Below are 7,683 nucleotides of genomic sequence, written 5' to 3' on the forward strand. Positions count from 1 at the left end.
ATTATTGAACCATTGTTGAAAATCATTGTGAAAACCATTGTTGAAAATCATTGTGAAAGCCATTGTTGAAAATCATTGAAAAAACTATTGCTGAAAATCATTGTAAAAAGCTATTGTTGAAAATCAATTTAAAAGCCTTGCTTAAATTAATTACAAACATTTCATTTGTAGACAAACCGAAGATGGCAAAATTTTTTTTTAAAAATCTAATGCATAAAAATCTCATGTTACGGTGTTTGACTGGACATTAAATTCTGGTTATCACAAATTTGCCATTTCAACTTCGCTTGCGCGCGGACATTCGCAACTCCAACAAACTATAGGGGGCACTGTAGCCACTGTCTAATGGCGGATGAAAAATGTAAAACAAACGCATGCCTTAGCGTAGAAAATTCTCATAAACCTAGTAAATTTTATTCGTATGCACGATTTTTTCGCTTTATTCTTTTTAAATTAATTTTCAAAGTATTGTGGATATTCTGGCCCACGTAGAAAGAAATGAGAATTCAAGAAACATTACTTAACGTCAAAAATTAATGCAAATTACGTAGTTCGTTGTTCTAAGCAGCCATTTCCACGAAGTTGAATTCAATATTTATCAATTCTTGATAAAACTGAATAATAATTGTGACCTGACAGAAATAACAATTAATGCTAGATAATTTGAATATATGACATTACGAATTATTATCAAAAGAAGATGATACTTCTCTGCCTTGCTTGGCTAGCGCTAATTGTTTTGCATTTGTAGCTGAGTTATTTTTCTCAAATTTCCGAATCGGTTAATTTTAAATTTTTCTGTTTCGTATGTTTCTAATTTCTGAGTTAAGATTTAATTATGTCATGCTATGCAAATCATTAACAAAATTCTCACGGATATATTTGGTAGTTTTCTTTTCAATTAATCTACCATTATTTCTTTTCACTTATCGAATTCTGTAATCTTTCTACCCTTTTATTCCATTCATGATAAAAAATAAAAATGGTTTAACTGACATGCGAAATCTCGCCAAGGGTTCTTTGTTCGCACAATACTAAAACTATAACCCTAAACAAATTTGGCGAAACCTTTCAGCTGAGAATGTAAGCAATAAAGTAAATTCTTTCTGGGTTAAACATTTTTTATTTCGTTTCTACGATAATTTATTCAAGAAAATATTTGCATACTGTCCATTCCAACTAAATGCTGCTGTAAAATATGGTTAGTTAAATTAATTTAACATTTAAAAAAACAAAACCGAATTCTTACAAATTCACACAAAACAATAAAAAATTTTACCTGGTATAACGTTATCCAAGTTTGTTAATCCAGAGTTTTCTTGTGTTTACGCTATCACCATTTAACGATCAACTCACTTTTTAGAAGGAAATAAGAAAAACTAACATTATTTTGAGAAGCTCGAGAATACTATAAAAGGACGAAAAAATTTCTGTAGCTCAAAGCAATCTGAGACACATTGAATGCGTTAATAAATACTCGTGACAACCTGCCTATGTTCACCAACAGACACACGTGGACAGGGCCGCGCCGTCCCAATGTGCAAGGTCGTGCGGCTCACGACGGCGCCAGAGTCAAAAAGGTGCAGACCTCTACGAATCAAAAATGCTCCAAATGAGTGGAAAAAACCTCCAACCAAAAAAATAAAATTGAACTTTTCATTATATCTAAGAGTGATGGTGAAATTATACTGCTCATTAAAACAAGCGATCCTACTCGCTGCCTTTCTAAAAGGAAAAATATTCCCTTGTTGTGTCCAAACATGCTATTCAAAAGCGCAATCTTTTACACTGAAAACACATGATGCTAATTTATGCATACATGAGCATTTTTCTTCATATGTGGAGCCGTAAATGCTATTTCGGTATGTCTATATAATTTCACAAGGTTGAGCATCAAGAAATTTGCTATTTCCCATTTTGGTTCTTGCAGTGAATATGTTGTATTATAATGTATGCACCTCCGGAATGCTGAGTTGAATGTTTTTCAAAAATATTCTTTATTATTGAAGTGAAAAAACAACGCTTTTTAGGGAAACGATGTGATTTTGATAAGAAAAAAATAATGATGTAGGGGAAAAACTTAAGTTTCTTTCAAAAAGAAATCTTTGAATTAAAATTTTCAGTAGTTACAGCTAACTGTTCAGCTACTCCGACCTTCGTTTTTTTTCTTTTTTCCTTATTATTTTTCTTTTTTCTAGTTCGTCTGAAAGTAAGATTGTCTTCAAAGAGCTACTCCTCCTATTCTCTCCCTCTCCCGTCGCCAAAAGCGTTACGGAGCATCTCAAATTCTGCGTTCGATAATCACCTAAAATTGCGTTTTTGGAGCTTCAGTTTCGAAAGATTTCCGGCCCTAATGTTACCAAATATGGTTTATAATCGCGTTTTTAAGACTTCAATTTCAGAAAACATTCGGGCAAGCGCCTCCGAACCGCCTGCTTTTAATATCATTAAAATTTAGGTTTTTAAAACATGACTTATGTAAAACGTAAGGGAAATAGCCTCTGAACTCTCCTAATATCATAGAGTACTGCTTACGTTTTTAAGGCTTTAATTTTGAAAAATTTTCCAGGCGGGAGCTCAAAAATCTCCTTTCCTTTAAAAATCTTCAAAGTTGTCTACAATTGCATTTTTGGAAGTTCAACTTCAAAAAATTGGAGGGGAGAGGAGGAATTGATTTATATCTGTTTTACAAAAAAAAAAAAAATCGGGTGGAATCCCAGAGTTTCATCTCTAGCTCATCTATTCTCCTTCTAGCGTCAATAAATATGGCCTATAATCGCGTTTTAAAGCTTCAACTTCTACAAATTTTCGCGGAGCCCCTTGTACCGCTTTTTCCTATAACACCACAAAAGACCGTCTAAAAATGCGTTTTTAAAACTACAAATTTCAAAAATTTTTAAAAAGAATTTTTTTTTCAATGTACCCCCCTAAAACTATTTTCTAGTGGCGCCGCTGCTCCTGTTGTCATGTTTTGACAGGCATAACTGTTTTATTAATTATTTATCACTTAGAGATTAGATAGATACTCACAGTGGCGTGAACTTTGATGTTGCAAACATTTTTCTTTTTCCAAAATGCATTATTAGCATATCAGAGGAGCTGCTGAACTCCAAATAATTTCGAGATATAAAGTAAAAACGTACACCATATTCCGAAACTAAATATTCAGACATTATTTTTTAAATAAATTAAGTTCCAAACGTATTTTTGTCCATTATATATTTGTTTACAAAACCTCTTTCCAAGTGTTGCCTATATTTTCCCCGAACGCCAGAGCATAAAGGCACTCAAAAGACATTTGAACGACGGCGCCGATCAGGCTTGGCGCGGCCCTGCACGTGGAGTGCATTGTTTTACCTTTTTCTATAATTTTGTAAATCACCGCAAGGTGGGCGTATTCGAGCGTTGGAGTTGCAAATAGCCGATTTCAAAAATTTTGCTAAATTTAATTACAAACATTTTAAATTTGTTAATAAATTTGAGATAGCAACAGATAAAAATTAGAAATCGCAAAGCTTTCTCTGATTTAGTTTTTAAGCCTCGGTAAAGATTGAATTTTGAGTCTTAATTATTAATGGATTCGGAGTCTGATTTTTCTATCAAACAAAGGCCCTTTTCATGGCCAAATTTTTAACCTCAGAAGAGCGTACTAGAATTGCAGCATCACTTTTAATACAAAGTCGAACCCTCATCCTAAGTAAAAATGTATAATACTAAGCTGTTTACGCCTAACTTAAAATATCCGCAACAGAAGGATATCTGTACTCATATTTCAATCATTTTTGAAGTACACGACATGTTTTACGTTTATGTTAAATATATTTCCAAACCAATAAATATTGAACTGTCATTTTTCTCTTTAGATTATAAAGATTATCAGTTACTCATATCCGTAATTTCATATAATCTATCACGAAATCACCGTGAAAATATTCTAATCGCATTCATTAATTTGTTGGGACTCTAGCTCAGCCTAAACATAAACAACCAACTCGTAATCTTAAAAAGAGGAAGCCCAAAAAGTCCGCGCGCAAGCGCAGCTGGAAATGGCAAATTTGTGATAACCGGGATTTAACGTCTAGTACAGTGTTTGTGTTTGAATTCCTTCCAAACGGCTCGACCGAATTTTATGAAATTTTTGATAGGTATGAGAATAGGTCGTAAAGTATATTTCATACCGTTAGGTAGTTAGGGTGTCCTTATCCTGAATTTTTTTGGCTACCAAACTTCAAAATGATCTCTGATAAAGGTAGAATTACGGTAACCGGGGTCGCGGCGATAAATATTTCATTCTGGCAAACCGTTACCTTACCTTGGCGACGGAGCAATTTTGGTAGCCCTACACCAAAGCCGTTTGGCCAATCAGCCATTTCAGAATTCACCTTGACAAAATTGTAATTTATTTGTCCAATAAATCTTTTTTGCTTTTTAGTTCCATAGAATAATATTTTAAATTTTCTCAAAGGTGATTTTTTTCTGAAAATTCTCAACATATTGTATTTTTTTCAAATTTTAGATCTTCGAAATATTTTATGAAATTTTACATTGCGAAATGTTTGTCACTTTTAACTCTTTTAAGTTATAGATATAAAAATTAGTTATTCATACATTTTGGATACGCTTTTAATGTGTTCGCAGTAGGTTATTTCCTTCATGTTTTATTTTTCTATCTTAAATTTAAAATTTATTAATTATCGTAATCACTGAGTCAGTAAGTTAGAATTATAATTTTAGTTATGATAACGTTCTCCGAATGGATATTTTTAGACTTCATTAGGACCAAAGGAATGGATTTCTAGGTCAGAGAGCTAAAATGATTCCAATTATTTTGAGTGTTACAAACATTGATTTTCGTTTTTACGACTGTTCAATTTGCCGTACGAAACATTTTGAAGGACCGTCTAGAGATGTTCTATGCACACTACAACTTAACTGCTCGTTGAAGTTTCTTAGGAAAGGAGAATATTGCACTTGTTTTATTTCATATTTTCTTTTAGTTTTTTTTTTTTTTTTTTTTTAACAATCCTAAATTGCTTATTATCCTCTCTTGACCGTAGTTGATGTTCCTTTGATTTTTCAGATTGCCATGACGACGCGAATAAGTCCAGCTCGTTGTTTTTAGCCTACTTTCCCAGTAAAAGTCAGAGGAAAGAAGAAAAAAGCATGAAAGAAGGCTTAATGCATCTTAAAAATATCGCGAAAAACAAAAAAAAGTCAAAAATAAATAAAATAGTTAAATAAATATTTAAAAATTAAAAATTGGAAAGTAGGGAATTGAGATGGGGAAAAATGTCTGTCGGTCTGTCTGTCGGTCCGTCTGTCGGTCCCCCCCCCCCCCTAATAACTTTTGAATGAATAGTCCGATTCGAACAAATTATTTTTTTGTTCGAAAGATCTCGGCGAGGACATCTCATTCCCATAATTCATTTTTTGATTTGAACAATTTTTCGTTCAATTTTGAACAGTTCAAAAAAAACAACCTTAGCGCCTACGGGAAAATTCAAATCAAAAATAAATCTTGAACATAAAGGCGAAGTGGCTCCAAACAAACTTTGTAGGGAAAAGCTTTTGATGAAAAACAAGTATCGAAAATATCTTTTTGATTTGAACAAGTTTTTGTTCAATTTTGAACAGTTCAAATCTCTTAACATTAGCACCTACGGGGAAACTGAAAGTCAATATAGATTCCGAACTTAAAGGCGGATTTAATTCAAACATACTTTGTTGGAAATAGCTCTCGACTCCCGACTCCGACAATTTTGGCGCTCCTGACTCGGACTCCTGAGCCCGAAAATTACTCGGACTCCGACTTCCCGACTTTGATTCTGAGTTCGTAGCTTCGGCAAAAATTTATGCACGGAGGAAAATTGGCCGACTCCGACTCTTAGATATTTGACTCTGACTCTAACTCCCGTATCAAATAATAAGTCCCACGTCGTCTCTGCAAATATTGGTAGACTTGCGGACTTTTTGGGGAAATGACCGATTTCAACTCCGAGTCTTTGAATTTAAAACTTTCGGCTCTCGAATCTAACTCTTATGTCCCAAAATCAGATGGACTTCGACTCTGACTCCACAGCCATGGTTTTTACTGTGAAATAATAGTTTTAAATATGTTTTGACTTTGTTTTCAAGTTAAAGTTTTAATTTATGTATTCAGTTTTTGGCGGAGAAATTCAGAGTCCTTTATGTTTCTACATAAAGACATGCGCAGACGATTTTTTTTCCGACAATGAAAATTATTTCTTTAAGTTGATATTTTATTGTTTTTATTTATTTTTGAAAGTACATTAATTCATTCTTAAAAATTGTTTTAGCAACAGGGGAAAAACAAACGATTTTTTTTTTTTGATATGAATATTTTAATGAGCATTTAATTTGAATTCTTTTTTTTCCTTTTTGAAAGCGGTTGAAGAATTTTTTCTGATGGAAAAAAAATGTATTTAACTGCTTTGTTTAAAAGGTGCTGCTATTTTATTTGTTCTTTTATTTATTTTTTACGTATCTACTTCTTTAGACGAGCAAGGCATACTTTATTTCTCGAAATCAGCTTAAAATATTTAAAAAATATGTTTGAAATAATTTACGAATTTAGCTTTGAGAATACTGATCAGATACTAGAAAGTCGATATTGATATACGGGAAAGTAGACTTGTTTAGTTCTAGACAGAACTTCTTGTCAATATTTGCTTAAAGAGACTAATTTTCATCGTCATGACTACAAGTTGTCTTCCGTTTGCGTTCATTCATTAATTTTTTTCCATGGATTAACTCCAGCAGATTTTACATTAAAAACTTTTTTCTTTTTTTGGTGTATATAATCACGTTTTTCCTTTAAAATCACCCATAAATATGAAGTTAAATTGCAAAACTTCATCTAAATAAAAAATTTCCAGATTGCTAATTCTTCATTTAAGATTGATAAGAAATAAAAGTATTATGACGGTATATGCGCTGTAAATAGTATAATCTTTATGATAAGTGTACGAACGCAAATTGACCATAATAATCTTATCTTTCTTTCAGCATGCCGATTATTACATCTTTCCCGTATCCTTCACATTATCCAATCTAGAAAAATCACCAGTGATAATATGACGGGTGAGAATTTCTTTTTTTCACTTCCATTACATTCCATTTCATTTGTAGAAACCGAGTAATGTCCTACCGCAATTCGCGATTGCGAAAAAAATAATTTGAATGCCTAGATGTCAAAATTCAAATTAATACCAGGGAGCTGTGGATGCTGGATGTCTCCCCCCCCCCCCCCAATAGTATTTTAGAACTATTAATATCAATTTTACATGAATATTTCCGCTTGTTGGATGGTCATTTTCTGAAAGACCTGACATGCTTTCTAACCAAATTTGAAGCAATCGGCAGCCACACTTTTCCACTAATTTATCGTAGAGGCCAGAAACTTGTGAAGTGAGTGTCCCTTCTTTTGAAAGTTCCAATCAACTGGAAGGTAGGAATATATACAGTTATTTCAATTATTTGACTATCGGTGTGATTTCATAGACAGCAAAATTTGCGTTCAGCATAATAGAAATTTTTTAACGGTGTAGTTAGAAATTAAAAAGAATAACGGGAGGAGCATAGTTTGACATTCAAGGGAAAATATTTAGAGATATTGGAATTCCAATTTTACAGTGCTAAATTCGCATTTACCGGAACGCGAGA

This window comes from Uloborus diversus, chromosome 4, assembly GCF_026930045.1.
Source record: "Uloborus diversus isolate 005 chromosome 4, Udiv.v.3.1, whole genome shotgun sequence".
Taxonomy (NCBI): Eukaryota; Metazoa; Arthropoda; class Arachnida; order Araneae; family Uloboridae; genus Uloborus; species Uloborus diversus.